The 14,171-nt window shown below is 38.4% G+C and overlaps 1 long non-coding RNA gene across 1 annotated transcript; it reads left to right on the plus strand.

Annotated features, from left to right (window-relative positions):
• Positions 1-11,367: 11,367 nt before the first annotated feature.
• LOC124275336 lies at positions 11,368-12,374 on the plus strand. The gene is made up of 3 exons (XR_006898248.1): positions 11,368-11,392; positions 11,592-11,712; positions 12,150-12,374. It is a non-coding gene; the product is annotated as an uncharacterized LOC124275336 (long non-coding RNA).
• Positions 12,375-14,171: the final 1,797 nt, after the last annotated feature.

Genomic DNA, 14,171 nt, shown 5'->3' on the forward strand with positions numbered 1-14,171 from the left:
ATGAGGAGAGATCACTTTTCTTTCCTGAAAATGAGTTAGACGTTTGATTACTCCATGAGCTTAGAGAACATCTTCAACATCATCTAATAACTTTCAACACCAACATCACAATCTGACCTAATTTGCCGACAACACCACAAAACTTTCTGGAGAGGTTTTTGCAGCGGTTTCAACAAATTAGATCAACCCTGTCCTAGCAATGGAAGACACGCAGTCACACACTTGTCATAAACTAAACTGAAAAATCTGAACCATGATGTCATCCTTCAAGAAATCTACAAGGGAGCAGAAATACCCTTGCAGCCACAGAGCTCCGGGATCTCTGTGGTAGCGATAATTAACTAGTTTTTGTCTCGCAGCAGAATATATCGTTGAGGAGCGAAAAGCGCAAGCAGCATTATATGCAAATACACACAGCAATGATAGTCGTCCATACTAACCTGTCTTTTGCCGAGTGCCAATGTAGCATAAATATGGAGGTAGTAATCCGGAGCAAGGAAGCTAGATTATTCAGTCTATCATGGAAGCTAGATACACAGCGATGTGAATCTATTTTGCCCTCATCTTATCACTGTTTCATAGGAATGCTAAAAATCAATAGCCCAGACTGTTTGGTATGCCTAGGCATCGATGCTAGCCAACTACAACCATAGCCTGATTACTGGGGATGGCAAGGCGATACATTGATTATGAAAATATAATCGCCACAAAACTTGTCCCTGGTGCCGTAAATACTTCTAAGTGGCCTGTCTGTTGGGAGGCTGCGAGGCGGAAATCATGGCTTGGTATCGTGCATGTCATCTCCTGTCCCGTGCTTCCATTGAAGAGGGGGGAATTACTGGACGTGTCACTCGCAAACTCCGACTTGGACTGTCAATATTCTCTCACTAAAACTTGCTCCAACTTAATCTGCTATTTCAGCCAGGATTTTAGGGCCATCTTTGTAAATTTTAAGCTTCCATTTAGAGGAAGATATTGTGTCCAGAATGGAAGCTTCCATTGGGCTAGGAGACGACTTTGGCCAAGCATTTTCAACCAATAATAAGATGCTTGATGAAGAAAGTTTAGTCTTTAGATTTAGACTTGATCCTTCAGTCATCTGTGCTTGGTTGACATGGGGAGCTTCTTCGAACAAATACTTTCACTAACAAACATGTGTCAGTTATGGTATAAGAGACCATGTCCAATAAAAAACAGCTTTGATTCACACAAAATATAGTTTTTTCTTACAGATGTGGAACAATTTTGGATGCAAGACCTGGCATCCTGACTTCCCTTTGCAACATTCTGGCAATTTGACAGCAGAGACATTAACAATGCCTTTCACACAATGTACCCATGAAGGAATCAAACTCAAATAATGCGGCTCAACAAGCAAACACATTAACCACTGGGCTATCCAGATGCTCCCTGACCTTCTGATCGGGTTGCAGCAGTTTCTAATTTCATGTCAAACCTTAACCCCATCAGCATGCAGTGGCAGTCTAAAGGTTGTCATTGGGACAGCCCCATTGCCTTCCACAATGGTGAAAACATCCCACTCACTCCATGTTAAAACCCATAAATCGTTCATCATCCTTAATACAAAAACAATACGGGTCATACAATGGACCTCACACAGAATTTCCATCCACTTTTTAAACACTTACCACAATTTGACAACCCAGTCAAAAATCAGTTTGGATAAAGTGCACAAAAAGGTAAAATTTGACTTGGCGCCCATCTGGTTAGTGTTTGACTTGCGAGCTCAAGTGGGAATTGATGAATGCCTCTATCGAACAAATGTCATGTGCATTAGGGTCTCCCTGTAGTGGAAGCATGCTATGACAGTCTACAAAAAGGTTCCATATTCATAAACCAGAAAACATTTGATCAGCTAACACTGGCGTGATAGGGCCATGACAGCGAGGGGAGAAACTCTGAGATGAGTGAGTTTGGTTTTACGCAGCTTTTAGCAATATCACAGAGAACACAAGAACTCCTGAGAAGAAGCCCCTCATAAATAGTGGAACAGCTTCAGCTTGCTGCAAGGCTCATGGGTGACCTGTTCCTCTGTGACATAACATATAATCCATGTAAAATACACAAACCAGTTTTATGATGTTAAAAACAAGTTACAATTCAAAATGGAAAACAACCTGAACAAAATTCATTGTTAGGTTTTTTTTCACAAGAAATCAAAATGTGAAAAGACTGTATGAATGTACAGGTATTCCATACACAAAGATGTGTTGTGTAACAATGCATAACGCCAAACTTATATTAGAGACAATGAGAGTAAAATACTGGTATGTTTGAGGCAAAAATTGAAGAAATGTGAAGAAAACTGTCCGAGACATTTCAAAATGCATGTGATGTATACATATATTTCTTGAGTAAGAGAAACTACACAGATTTCTTTAAGGAATTGTAAGTGTCATGTTGGAAGGTGTAAATGTTGCAAAGCCAAAATGCCATCAAGTTGATTTTGAAAATAACCCATCTGCTGATTAATTTACAGATTCTAAGTGATATTTAAAAGACATCAATCACAAATGGATCCGTTTTTTCTGAATAAAGATCAAGAAAAAAATTCTTAAAAAAATGGTTCTTCAATTTAGATAAAGATGAGAACATAAAAATTTCCAGTTGAACTTTTGAACTCGCTTATGATTTTTCAAGAGAATCAGATTGAATCCAATCAAATTCCGGAACAACTTTCCAGAAAACTGCAACCACAAAGCTGCTGTTCAACATGAGATACAACATACTTCCATAATGCACACATACATTATGGATTCAAATCGGTACATTTTGTAGGCCAACAGAAACAGACACTTGCCTCTGATCCTAAACGCGGCCATAAGAATGTTTCTAATGGAATCAATTATTTAGATTCTATTTCCATACCAACCAGAGCACAGAAATTATCGGCAACTAAAAGGTTTTCGAAAAACGTCTCTAATGGTGAATACTCTCTTCCCATCTGATTGGAAGAAAGGCAAAATTCCCTTAGCCACTGAAGAGGCTTGTTCTTCTCATGAATAGGGTCATTATGACAAGATTCAAACTAAATTAACCGTTCAATTACAAAACTATGTACACAATCAATATGCACATACATTATTAAGTTACATAATTCTAAAACAAGGAAGTTACTCAGAGATTCACTGATATTCTTGGCTTGTATGATTTAGCTAATAGCATTATGAATTCTTTCTCGTTGTTCAAAAATCATATGATGATTTCCAGAAGGATAAATGTCCAGTTGACTGAAAAGCATCCTGCTCAGTGGTTTGTCTTTTATTGATGTGATAATACATCACTGAAAGACACAATTCTCTCAGAGAACAATCAAAGATGAGAGAGAAGCTGAGTATTTTCCAAGTAATGACACTACTAATTACCAAATACTTTGCTGAAATGGGTCTTTAATCTTCCATGATCTTTTCGGGTTTTATCAACAAACGTTAATGTTGTAACAGTGCTGTCAAGTCTTTAATATTACCTGTCAAGTCTTTAAAACAATGTGCACAGACTAACTGTGACACAATCAGAATGGTTTGGAATCAAGAATCATGAAAATGTTTCAGATAAGTGGGATGTTTATTGAAGTAGGGGCCTTACTTTTTTTTCATCCCAACCAATGCATTCATATAATCTACAAAATCCCTTTGTACAATATTCAGAATTTTATTGTCAGCCATATTAATGTACAGTCTTAGGATTAGAATATTTTAACACTGGCATGACAGTTTGGTATCAGGCTCACATCGATATTTCACATAGTTGAATATGAGCTGACATTCAGTGCCGTTCATATCTCCCTTGGCAAAAAGCATTATGTTTAACATGCGAGATAAATGTTATCTATGTACAGGGAAGTAACAGCATGGAGTTAAATATTTCACACAAGACTCTGGTTTCACACTGACAACATATAATCAATATTTTGAAGATATTTTGCTCTTAACTGTAATATAAACAAGTGTTTGCCACTGATATGGCAATGTCCCTCCCCGCTAAAGAATGGAATATCTATATTTACTACTTTTTATTTTTGGGTCACATACAAGATGCCTGAAATGACTGGTGTCTGCATAATCACCCAATGTAGGCTGTCAACATACTTGAAAACATTGGGTGCAATGTTTTATGAGATATCGCCTTTAAAAAGCGGTCAAAGTATCGTGGTGACCTTGAAGATAAGGTCAAGGTCACCCAAATAAAGTGGTGTCTGCGTAATATCCCAATGTAAACTGTCACCAAATTTGAAGACATTGGGTACAACAGTCCATGAGATATCGTGTTAACAAGAGTAAAAAGTGTGAAAAGTGTGGTGGTGACCTTGAAGATAAGGTCAAGATCACCCAAAATGAACTGGTGTCTGCGTAATCCCCCAATGTATGCTGTCATCAAATTTGAAGACATTGGGTACAACAGTCCATGAGATGCCGTGTTAAGAAGAGTTTGAAAAGTGTTCAAAGTGTCGTGGTGACCTTGAAAATAAGGTCAAGGTCACCTAAATAAACTGGTGTCTGTGAAATCCCCCAATGTAGGCTGTCACCAAATTTGAAGACACTGGGTACAACAGAGCATGAGATATCACGTTAACAACAGTTTGAAAAGTGGTCAGTGTCGTGGTGACCTTGAAAATAAGGTCAAAGTTGCCCAAATCGGGTGGTATCTGCGTAATCACCCAATGTAGGCTGTCACCAAATTTGAAGACATTGGGTACAACAGTTCATGAGATATTGCGTTAACAAGAATCGGGGCGTACATACATACGGACGCAGCTGAATACATAGCCCCCCGTTCCGCGTTGCGGTGGAGGACAACAAGGCACCATGGCTGAAGGAACAGATGAAAAATACAACAATACAACTGGGATAAGGTGGTCACCACAGCACAAGTAGGAGTGAGTCAGTCAGTCATTTAGTTTAGTTTTACCCCGCTTTTAGCAATATTCCAGCAATATCATGGCAGGGACACCAGAAATGGGCTTCACACATTGTACCCATGTAGGAATCGAACCCAGGTCTTCAGAGTGACGTGTGAACACTTTAACCAGTAGGCTACCCCACCACAAGTAAGAGCAGCTCCAAGATTGTGACCATGATGAAGTAACAACAGTAATGAGACCAGGACGACAATGAGCCACATCGTTACCCAATGGCATGTAATTCTGACATGACAGACTCCAAATCCACTTCAGAATTCAATGCACATGGACTGTTAAAAAAGCTACAATACTGCTGACACAACAGAAATCATCACTCACTCTTGGAAAGGACAAGCGTGTCCAGTCAGCACCAGAGCGTCTTCCATCCAGTAAGCTTTCCCTACATTACCACAGCGGAATGATAACATGACAACATTATCCACATCCTCAGTGAGGTCCAGAAGGCAATGGCAGTGTGAGCAGATTAATACCACCCAGGCATTCTTTACGAGTGTTTATCCCCTTAATTACACCACCTCCAATATGGATAAGTCATTACCCAGGCCTACCAAAGAAAACTGTCCCACTGTGCAGAAAAACGCAGAAAAGCCCACATTAATCGTGGAAATAGCAACATAAACACATTACCTCGCTACTGAAACAGTAAAAACGGCAACTTTAAATCGCGAAAACTGCATCATAAAACGAGGAGCCCGCAACTTCGATTTTGCGCATGCGCACATGGAAAAGGAAGTCTCGACCGCATGTTGACATTTTCCAGCTTGGACAAAAGGTGAGTGGTTTCATTCCCTTTTTAAAGTATTTCTATTGTGTTATTTGGCATTTACCATCATCGTACTTATGTGCACGCTTGTTTAGTTTACTTTCCATTCGTATGAAATGACTGACAACCATTATTTCTACGTATTCGATACTTTTTTCTACGCGAGGCGATTCACGGATGCTCAGAAATAGTTTTCCAGGTCAGATAGTTTCCACGAAAAACGTCTGTATTTTGATTGAAATGCATTGTTTGTTGCATATGGGGTTATATTGTGTAGTATTGCAGGTTCATATGACCATTTTGATACCTTTCATGGTCGCACTTCCCTGAATATTGTTGTTTTGAATCAGCTGTTATGCTATAGTCTGTATCTGAATAGGGGTTAAATTATGAATTATGTTTTTAACATTTGCATTTCAGTCCCAAGTCCATATTTCGGTCCCAAAGTTCAAGTGGCTACCAAACCTTTCTTTATTTCTGAATGATGTAAGATTTCAATCAAGAGACGGAAGGATGGTAAGGAAAACTTTATTTATTTATTTTTTTTATCGTTTTTGAATACATTTATATGATTTTGAATGCTAGGAAATTAATATATAGAATAATTAATATTATAAATGAAAGCCATTCAGAAATTGTGCAAAAGTTTAATGCAATTAAAATTTTATGACTTAGCTTGTATAATGCTAAATTTATTCAAGAATACATACCAATAGTGACGCTAGGTTTATTGTTGAGTAGAGAATATAGATAGCCATTTCTTACATGATTCTAAAGACTGTTACTTTTAATTGCAATGAACTGTTATACACTGAAAATTTCTCTCCAGACAACTCAAAAAGTTTTGGAGTTTGTTGTGTACTCACACATAATTGGAAATATATTTTGGCAGATAAGATAATATGATTCAATAACCTATCAATGTATAGTGTTCCAAACCAAACAATTTTAAAGAGTCTATACTTTGTAGTGATTATCAATGTGAACTTACAATGAATTTTTGCTTTTTCTCATAAGAATATTCTTCGCTTTCAGATGGGTGAACTGGTTGACACCGGACCTCCTTCCAAGAAGAAAATATGCAAACCCATATTCCATAGTACACCATCAAAAAGAGATTTCTCTGGCCACTTGCTAAACAGCCTTGCATCACCATTGCAACACAATTGCAGTAAGACACATGAGCTTTGTGATGACTGTGAAAATTGGGACTCTAGTTTCAATCAATCTATTGAGTGTGATAATAGTCACCATTTTGACACATTATGTACAGGGTGTGGAAAGCTTCCAGGGGATAGTATCCTGTCCCAACACTCACACAGTGAATTGGAGTTTGGTGATATATGCCACATATGTGGTAAAGCGAAGAGTACTGACTGTGGTGTTATCAGTCAAGATGATAAAGAATTCCTGGACTTGTACAAATTAGCATCATCAAAAATGTCAAATGAAAGCAAGCCAAATGTTATTTTTGAACTAACAAGGATTATTGCTAATGACAAAATGGATCTCCATGGAATAACATTTGAGTTATTTTGGGACACTATCAAGGCCATTGGATCTGATTCCTTAACTTCCATTAGATTTTCTCAAAAGTCCAAAACATTTTGGAAATTTTTTATGGAAAAATTTGGCGGTGCAGCTATTCGTGCCTTAACAGGATGGAAAATGATCGGATCATTGCTCTCTGGTCAGGCTGAGCCCGGATATTTGTCAGGTTCAGATGCAAATCTGATTCTTTCAATTCCATCTGAAGATGTCTTGAAACAGCATGATCCGTACAATGGAAACTGGCCAAGAAAAATTCCTCCAGGCATTTGTGAAGAAGTTGTGAACAGATTTGAAATAAAGCATTCACAGACAAGCATTTGCCTTGCGTTTGATGGAAAAAAGCTTGCACCAGGTCTGAAGGACTGGAAGGGAGACATCAACCTTCTTGGTAAGGAAACTGATGGGCTCACTGTGGACAAAAGGCACCAGCAGCATGACACAGACCTGCAGAAGATCAGGGATTTAATGGAATCTGTGTTGACTCAAGTGGCAAATCTTGGCGATTGTGACCATATTTCAAAGAGTATGATGGCTGTCATCACCCTTCTCTCTGAAAAAAAAAACAGTCTGGAGCAATTGATTGCGAAAAAACGGTATTCTGTGGAAAAGCTTAAACAAAGAGGCGGTGATAATTTTGTCCAGTCAAAATATGCTTATGCTATAAGCATGCTTACAGCCCTTTTGCTCGAACTAGAAGACATCAGGAAGAGGAACAATCGATGCAGGGAAACCCTGGGTGAAAAATGTGCCATTCTTCATCAGAACACCTGGCCTCAGACAAATCATCTGTTGATTTCTAGCTGCAAGTTTATACCCTTGGAACACAATGCCATTGAACCAAAGCAAGGGACTGAAGCCTGGTTTAACGCTCGAGAAAAGGCATCTGCCACAGGGAGCCGCCTCTGGGATGCAGTTGGGTGTGCTGGACTAAGCGCCCAGAAATTATACTTCCACGAAAAAAAGGGCAAGGTAAAGAAAACCTTCAGTGACACCACAATAGCAGCCATGAATCATGGAAAGAAGCATGAGGTATGTGCTCTTGCAACATATTGCTCCAAAGTTGTACCATGTTTCTTTCCTGACTGTATTGTGAAGGAAACAGGAGGCATCCATTATGAGACTGCTTCTCTAGATCTAATCATTTCACCAGATGGGTTATTGTACAAACCAGGATGTTCTAGTGAGGTGGCAGCAATAGAAATAAAGTGTCCCTTCAGTGCTGGACTACACCAACAAGTCCCTGACAGGTACTATCTGCAGATCCAAGCAGAAATGGTGGCTTTGAATGTGGCTACTTGTCATTTTGTTTCATGGACAGAGCAAAGTACAAGAGTTTTTGTTGTCAAAAGGGATGATGCAGTGTGGAATTTAGCGCTGAACATTCTCTCCTCAACTTTTGGGAAACATGTGAAGAAATGTCCTTCACGTTTGACATCAGAAAGTAAGAACTTGAAGGCAAAAATAAAGGAAGGTATACATCGGAATGCTCAGGTCCTTTGCGAGTTCAAGTCTCTACATTCTTGTGATGACAACGTGACAGAGACACTGACAGGAAATGCTTTGATACATTCCTCTTTCCATGACCTCAAGACCTGTATCATTGATGTATCTGAGGATGCACTTTCCCTTACACGAAAACAGTATCAAGCCACCAGACAAAAAGCAACTGAAGTGGTAACATTTGTTGCTGGGGATCTTGACAGACTATGGTCTAAAGACCAGATTCATGGTGTACCTGTAGGGTACTTTCTTCGTGGCTACAGCTTGCCAGTACACATTGTTGGAGATATTCTTGAAGACTTTCTGACTTATTGTCATGCCAAACGCCTTCATATTCCTATAACTTGCTTCGATGGTCAGTTTATGAAACTTCTTCAACAGTCAAGAGAAGGTCAACCACTTACTTTGATGGAGCTCCAGAAACAGTTCTGGCATAGTGTGACAAAGAAAACAAAGGTCCAAATACTCAATGAGATTAAATCCTGCAATGTCAATACTGTCAAGATTGAGATCACTCCAGATGGAAAGAAATTAGTGACAAGTGAACTCTCTCGCCTGCCAGCAACAGCATTGAGATTTCTGACAGAATATCGCCAGGAGAAGAACCTGTTGTCAAGTGAAACAAAAGTTTTGGAGCGAGACATTGCCCAAGATATTCAAGATGTTCCTGCTGAGCTTGTGATAGAGAATAACAACTGCCATGAGTTGTTGGATGTTGCAGAAGATATATGCATGGAGGATCAGGGCGAAATCAGTGAAGTACATCCAATGGGAATAGGAGGTCAAGAAGAGGAAGAAAGAACACACGAGAGTATGTGTGATACAGTATCCGAGATTTCCTTGAAACTAACAGAAAGTGACATTGAAAATCTGCATCAGGAGTTGTCTGCCGTTTCAAAGGTGTGGTCGAACGTTTCCAGTGTGAAGGTTGCTGAAAGGTTGAACTCTTGTGATACCGTTGCTAAGCTCAGCGCAAAGGAACTAAATACTGTGCTTAAGTTTCTCAGGGATTATAAACACCTAACTGTTAAAGTATCCGGCTCAAAGGCAACTTTGACGAGAGAAGTATGTCAAATACTCAATCTAACGGGTTGTTTGCCGGAACCAAAGATCAGGAAAAGAAATCCAGTCACCTTGAAAACTCTCAGTTCTAGATGTTTGCAAAGCAAGCATTATCCAAAAGTTGCCCTCAACATTGCCTATGCTAATTGGAAGTTCCCATCCCATGTTGATGATTGGAGAAAGCAATCGGGAATTGACCATAACATGGATGTCAAAGGACTACAAGATAATATTTATTGGTTCTATGTACCTGAGTGGTCTACCAAGAGACAACAGCTGGAAATAAAGAAAATAGATCCTCATCACCTTCTGACAAGGCACAGATCTGCATTATGCAAAAGAGATATAGGATTTGCCAAACGGGCTGAATTCATGAGTGTAGCTGAAAGTGGACACAGTCAGCTTAAACCAGGTATGCTGGAGGATCGTCTCAATATGCAGTCTACTGACTACTCCCTCATCACATTCTCCGGGGAAGTTGAACAGCAGCTGAGCCTGAATGGAAGCAACCAGTCTGCTGAACTGTGCAAAATGGTAACTATCTTCCTTAGAATTTTTTAGTCTCTTAAACTACCTCTGATAGTATTGACATATGCTCTAAGATAATTTTGACACCTCTGAAGGAAAATATTTTCATACCTTTTTCAATATTGTGATAATGATTTAAATTAAAAAAATATATCTCAATACAAATCTACGCTGCTCGTGTGTGTTGATATATTTGATAACTGAATACACAAGGGTGGGAATCTATTTATCATAAAAAATTATTCTTAATTACTTTTCAATGAAAAATGAACATCTCTGAACACAGCATTGCCATTAGACTCACAGTGCATTTAGTGATGTATGATGTGGAACAAAGTTTATGATGACTTACATTTTCACTCAGATAGTTAATTTAGTTAATTATTTTTTCTTCAGGTAAGAGAGTGGTTCCATTCATGTGATGAACCAGGCATTGATGCAGTTTTGAGGTGTCAACAGAAATGGAGGTATGCATGAATTTCCTGGGAGTATACATATGCATTTTTGTCATCATGTTCCCTACAAATGTTGAGGAGGACAGATTTTCCCCTCAATCCATATTACCTTGCTACTGGAACAGTAAAATGTAATTTCGCAACAATGACCTTGTCACTCAAGTAAAATGTTAGTATAAAGTGTAAAAACCCATCAATGATTTTCTTTTCAGTAATATGTAATGTGAATGATTTTTCAAGTGTGAAAAGAGTTATAAACATAGCTTTCCTATTTGTTTTCAGATACAGGAACTACCTGTTGTCCTTGGTGGATCTCAATACATTTCCACCACCAGGAATGTATATCAGAGGATATCCCAAGCAGCTCTGGGAGGCTACTGTTGCAAGTATTGAAGCTGATGTCCTCCTATATGGACTCACAAAGCGCAGATCTTACAACAGTAGAGCAGTCAGCAGCCAGAATTGTGAGGCCCTCTATTCCTCGTTGGCTGCACTGCCAGGCTCTCAGAATGGTGTCCCCACATGTGTCGGTCTGGAGTCAAATATGGCGAAACTGTGTGGAGAAAGTTTGGTCAGGCTTGACCCTAATAGGTGTGCATATCATTATTGACAGTGCTGTGTTTTAAGTTGAGAAAACACAAAATATTACTTATAATCTTATTGAAAAGGAGTTATTGTCAGTAATTGTCCTACCTTGTAGGAACTCAAACAAATTTTTAAAAATCTTTCAAACTGGTCACTTGATAATGCACAACTGGGCTAACTTTATCAGGTATTATATTTTCTCCAGAGGCTTCCCACTGAGACTGTCATCAGCTCCGGTGTATCCACAGTCAACATTGACAGAGAGTGAACAACCTTTGCTGCCTCCTGTGGATCCTCCATCTTACTTACACTCAATTGTACTCCAGGTAAAAAAAGACAATGTCCAAAATTCTGTATGGAAGTATGTTTTATTCCCCCACTTAGCTGTGTCCTAATTTTGCATACTCTATGCAAAATAATTTGTATTGTTGTCAAGAAACCTTGTACAAAGCATATCTCCAACAGCTTCTGTTAAGAGAATTGTTATTCATAACGAGTATTGACTAAGAGGTGTAGTTGTGACTTTAATAAACCTTGAGACATTATTATTTACAATCTAATTTTCATAATTTCCTGAGAGATATCATAGTCACATCTCATGTTGATTTAAGTACAAATGGTTTCATACAAGAGTCAAGTGCAAGATTTGGTAGCACACTCATTCAGACTTTTCATTGGCATTTCATTTTTAAAGAAAATGTTACAAATATGTTTAAAAGTTTATGTTTTGGAGTATTTATTATCTTTCTCTTTTTGCCCACAGAATCACCCATTCGACACTAAGGCTCGAAAGAGGACAGCCCGGCACAACCCGCGAGGACTGTCTGGACTGCACGAACCTGCTAGAGGCGTGTCAGGAGTCCGCTCTCATCACAAGGTGGATGAGTCCAGAATTGACCCTCTCATTCGACTGGGAAAACGAAAGAACTGTATTGATTGATTTGTTTAAAGAGAGATCTTACTAATTCTGGATAGAGTAGAAAAAAATACGGGCATTTGAATTATTCAATTTGGTGCAGATGCTCATGTAGTTATTAAGCAAGTATGACATGATACAAGCAGATTATCTAGAGAACTTCTTCTTCATCATGCAAGGCTCAAAACGCCTCATTATATGTATCGACTGTGAAGTGTATAAAAAAAGAAAGAAATCCATACATTTTCAACAAAATAATTTTATGTGAAACTTATGTTAATTCATGATTAAATTCATTACATGAATAAATTGTTTTCTTATTGACTGAAGATGTGTTTGATGTTCATTTTGAGAAATATTTCTAGACACAGTCCCATATATGTCAACTTCACTTGAACAGTTACATATTACATGTTGATTGCTGGATTGTCTGGTCCAGACTTGATTATTTACAGACTGCCACCATATAGCCGGAATATTGTTGAGTGTGGCATAAAAAGAAAACTCACTCACTGAACAGTTACATGCATGGAAATCACACTGATTGTGGAATGTCAAAAAATGGACTAATTGCTATTACTGCAGCAATTAAGTGGATGTGAAAGCTTACACAATCCCAAGGACACTAAAGAATGTTCATGTATAAATCAAAACTAACTATCTACTACACAAGGCAAATATTTTGATGGATGTTGAGCATTTACCATCAAAATGTTTAAATTATATGCATGGAAAATATATTGAATGAGGAAATGTAAATAAAAAACAAACATTGAATACTATGCTACATCACATGATATGTAAAAAAATGTCAAATCTAGCATCTCTCATCTTTACCAAAAAGGATAATATTGCACATCATTCTTGAGCATGCAAAATACAATTATGAATAAAATTTATGAACACTGATTACAAATTATTAATTACTTTTTGCTACAAGTACAACAAAGATGTGGAACTTCACAACATTGAAAGGAACATAGTCTAATTCTATCACAACCTAAACATCACATATTTTGATTTCACAAGTGCAGTTACATCACAGTTAAATAAGTATGGAATACAAAATGAGTAAGGAATGGTAAAAAAAGGTGAACTATGAAATACAACACATGGTACTTTGTTTCAATTGAAAAAAGCACATAATTTTCTCATATCAAGTGACTTGTGTCCAATAGTGTCATGTTTTCAAATGTGGAAGATTTGCCTTTACAGATCTTTGCATGGCGTTTAAAGGATGTTGAATACTTGAAAGATTTTCCACACGATGGACACATTTCCACATTAACAGAGTCATGAGTTTTCATGTGCCGAGTGAGGTCCGCACTCCTTGTGGTACTGAAGTCACACAGGTCACACTTTTTGTCTTTATCACCATGGGTTTCCCGATAATGTCTGTTCAGCTGATCTTGGTGGAAGTTTTTTCGGCATATCTCACATTGTGAAGATTTCTCCCCATGCGATGCAGCATGCTTCTTAAGGGAGGCCAGTGTGTGGAACAATTTTCCACAGTCTGAGCACTTGTGGCTTGGTGCAGCATGAAGAGCATTGTGTGCTCTCACACTGTTTTGCGATGACAGCCCTTTACTGCATATATTACATACGGCAAAGGGAGCCTTTAGGTGCCGAGCCAAGTGTTCCTGCAGGCGCATCTTGGTATGAAATCCTCTATCACACATGGAGCACTTAAACGGGTAGGACTTGTCATGTTGTCTCATGTGAAGTTTCATTCCCATTTTGGTAGAAAACACTTTCTTGCATTCCACACACACAAGGCCTGGAATATCACTATCCTCTTGTGTTTCTGGAATGACATCCAGGTCTGTGCAGTCATCACCATCATGGTCAGCATACATGGAATTGACAAGC

Source organism: Haliotis rubra, unplaced genomic scaffold (genome assembly GCF_003918875.1).
Source record: "Haliotis rubra isolate DU_JTF1 unplaced genomic scaffold, ASM391887v1 Scf2, whole genome shotgun sequence".
NCBI lineage: Eukaryota > Metazoa > Mollusca > Gastropoda > Lepetellida > Haliotidae > Haliotis > Haliotis rubra.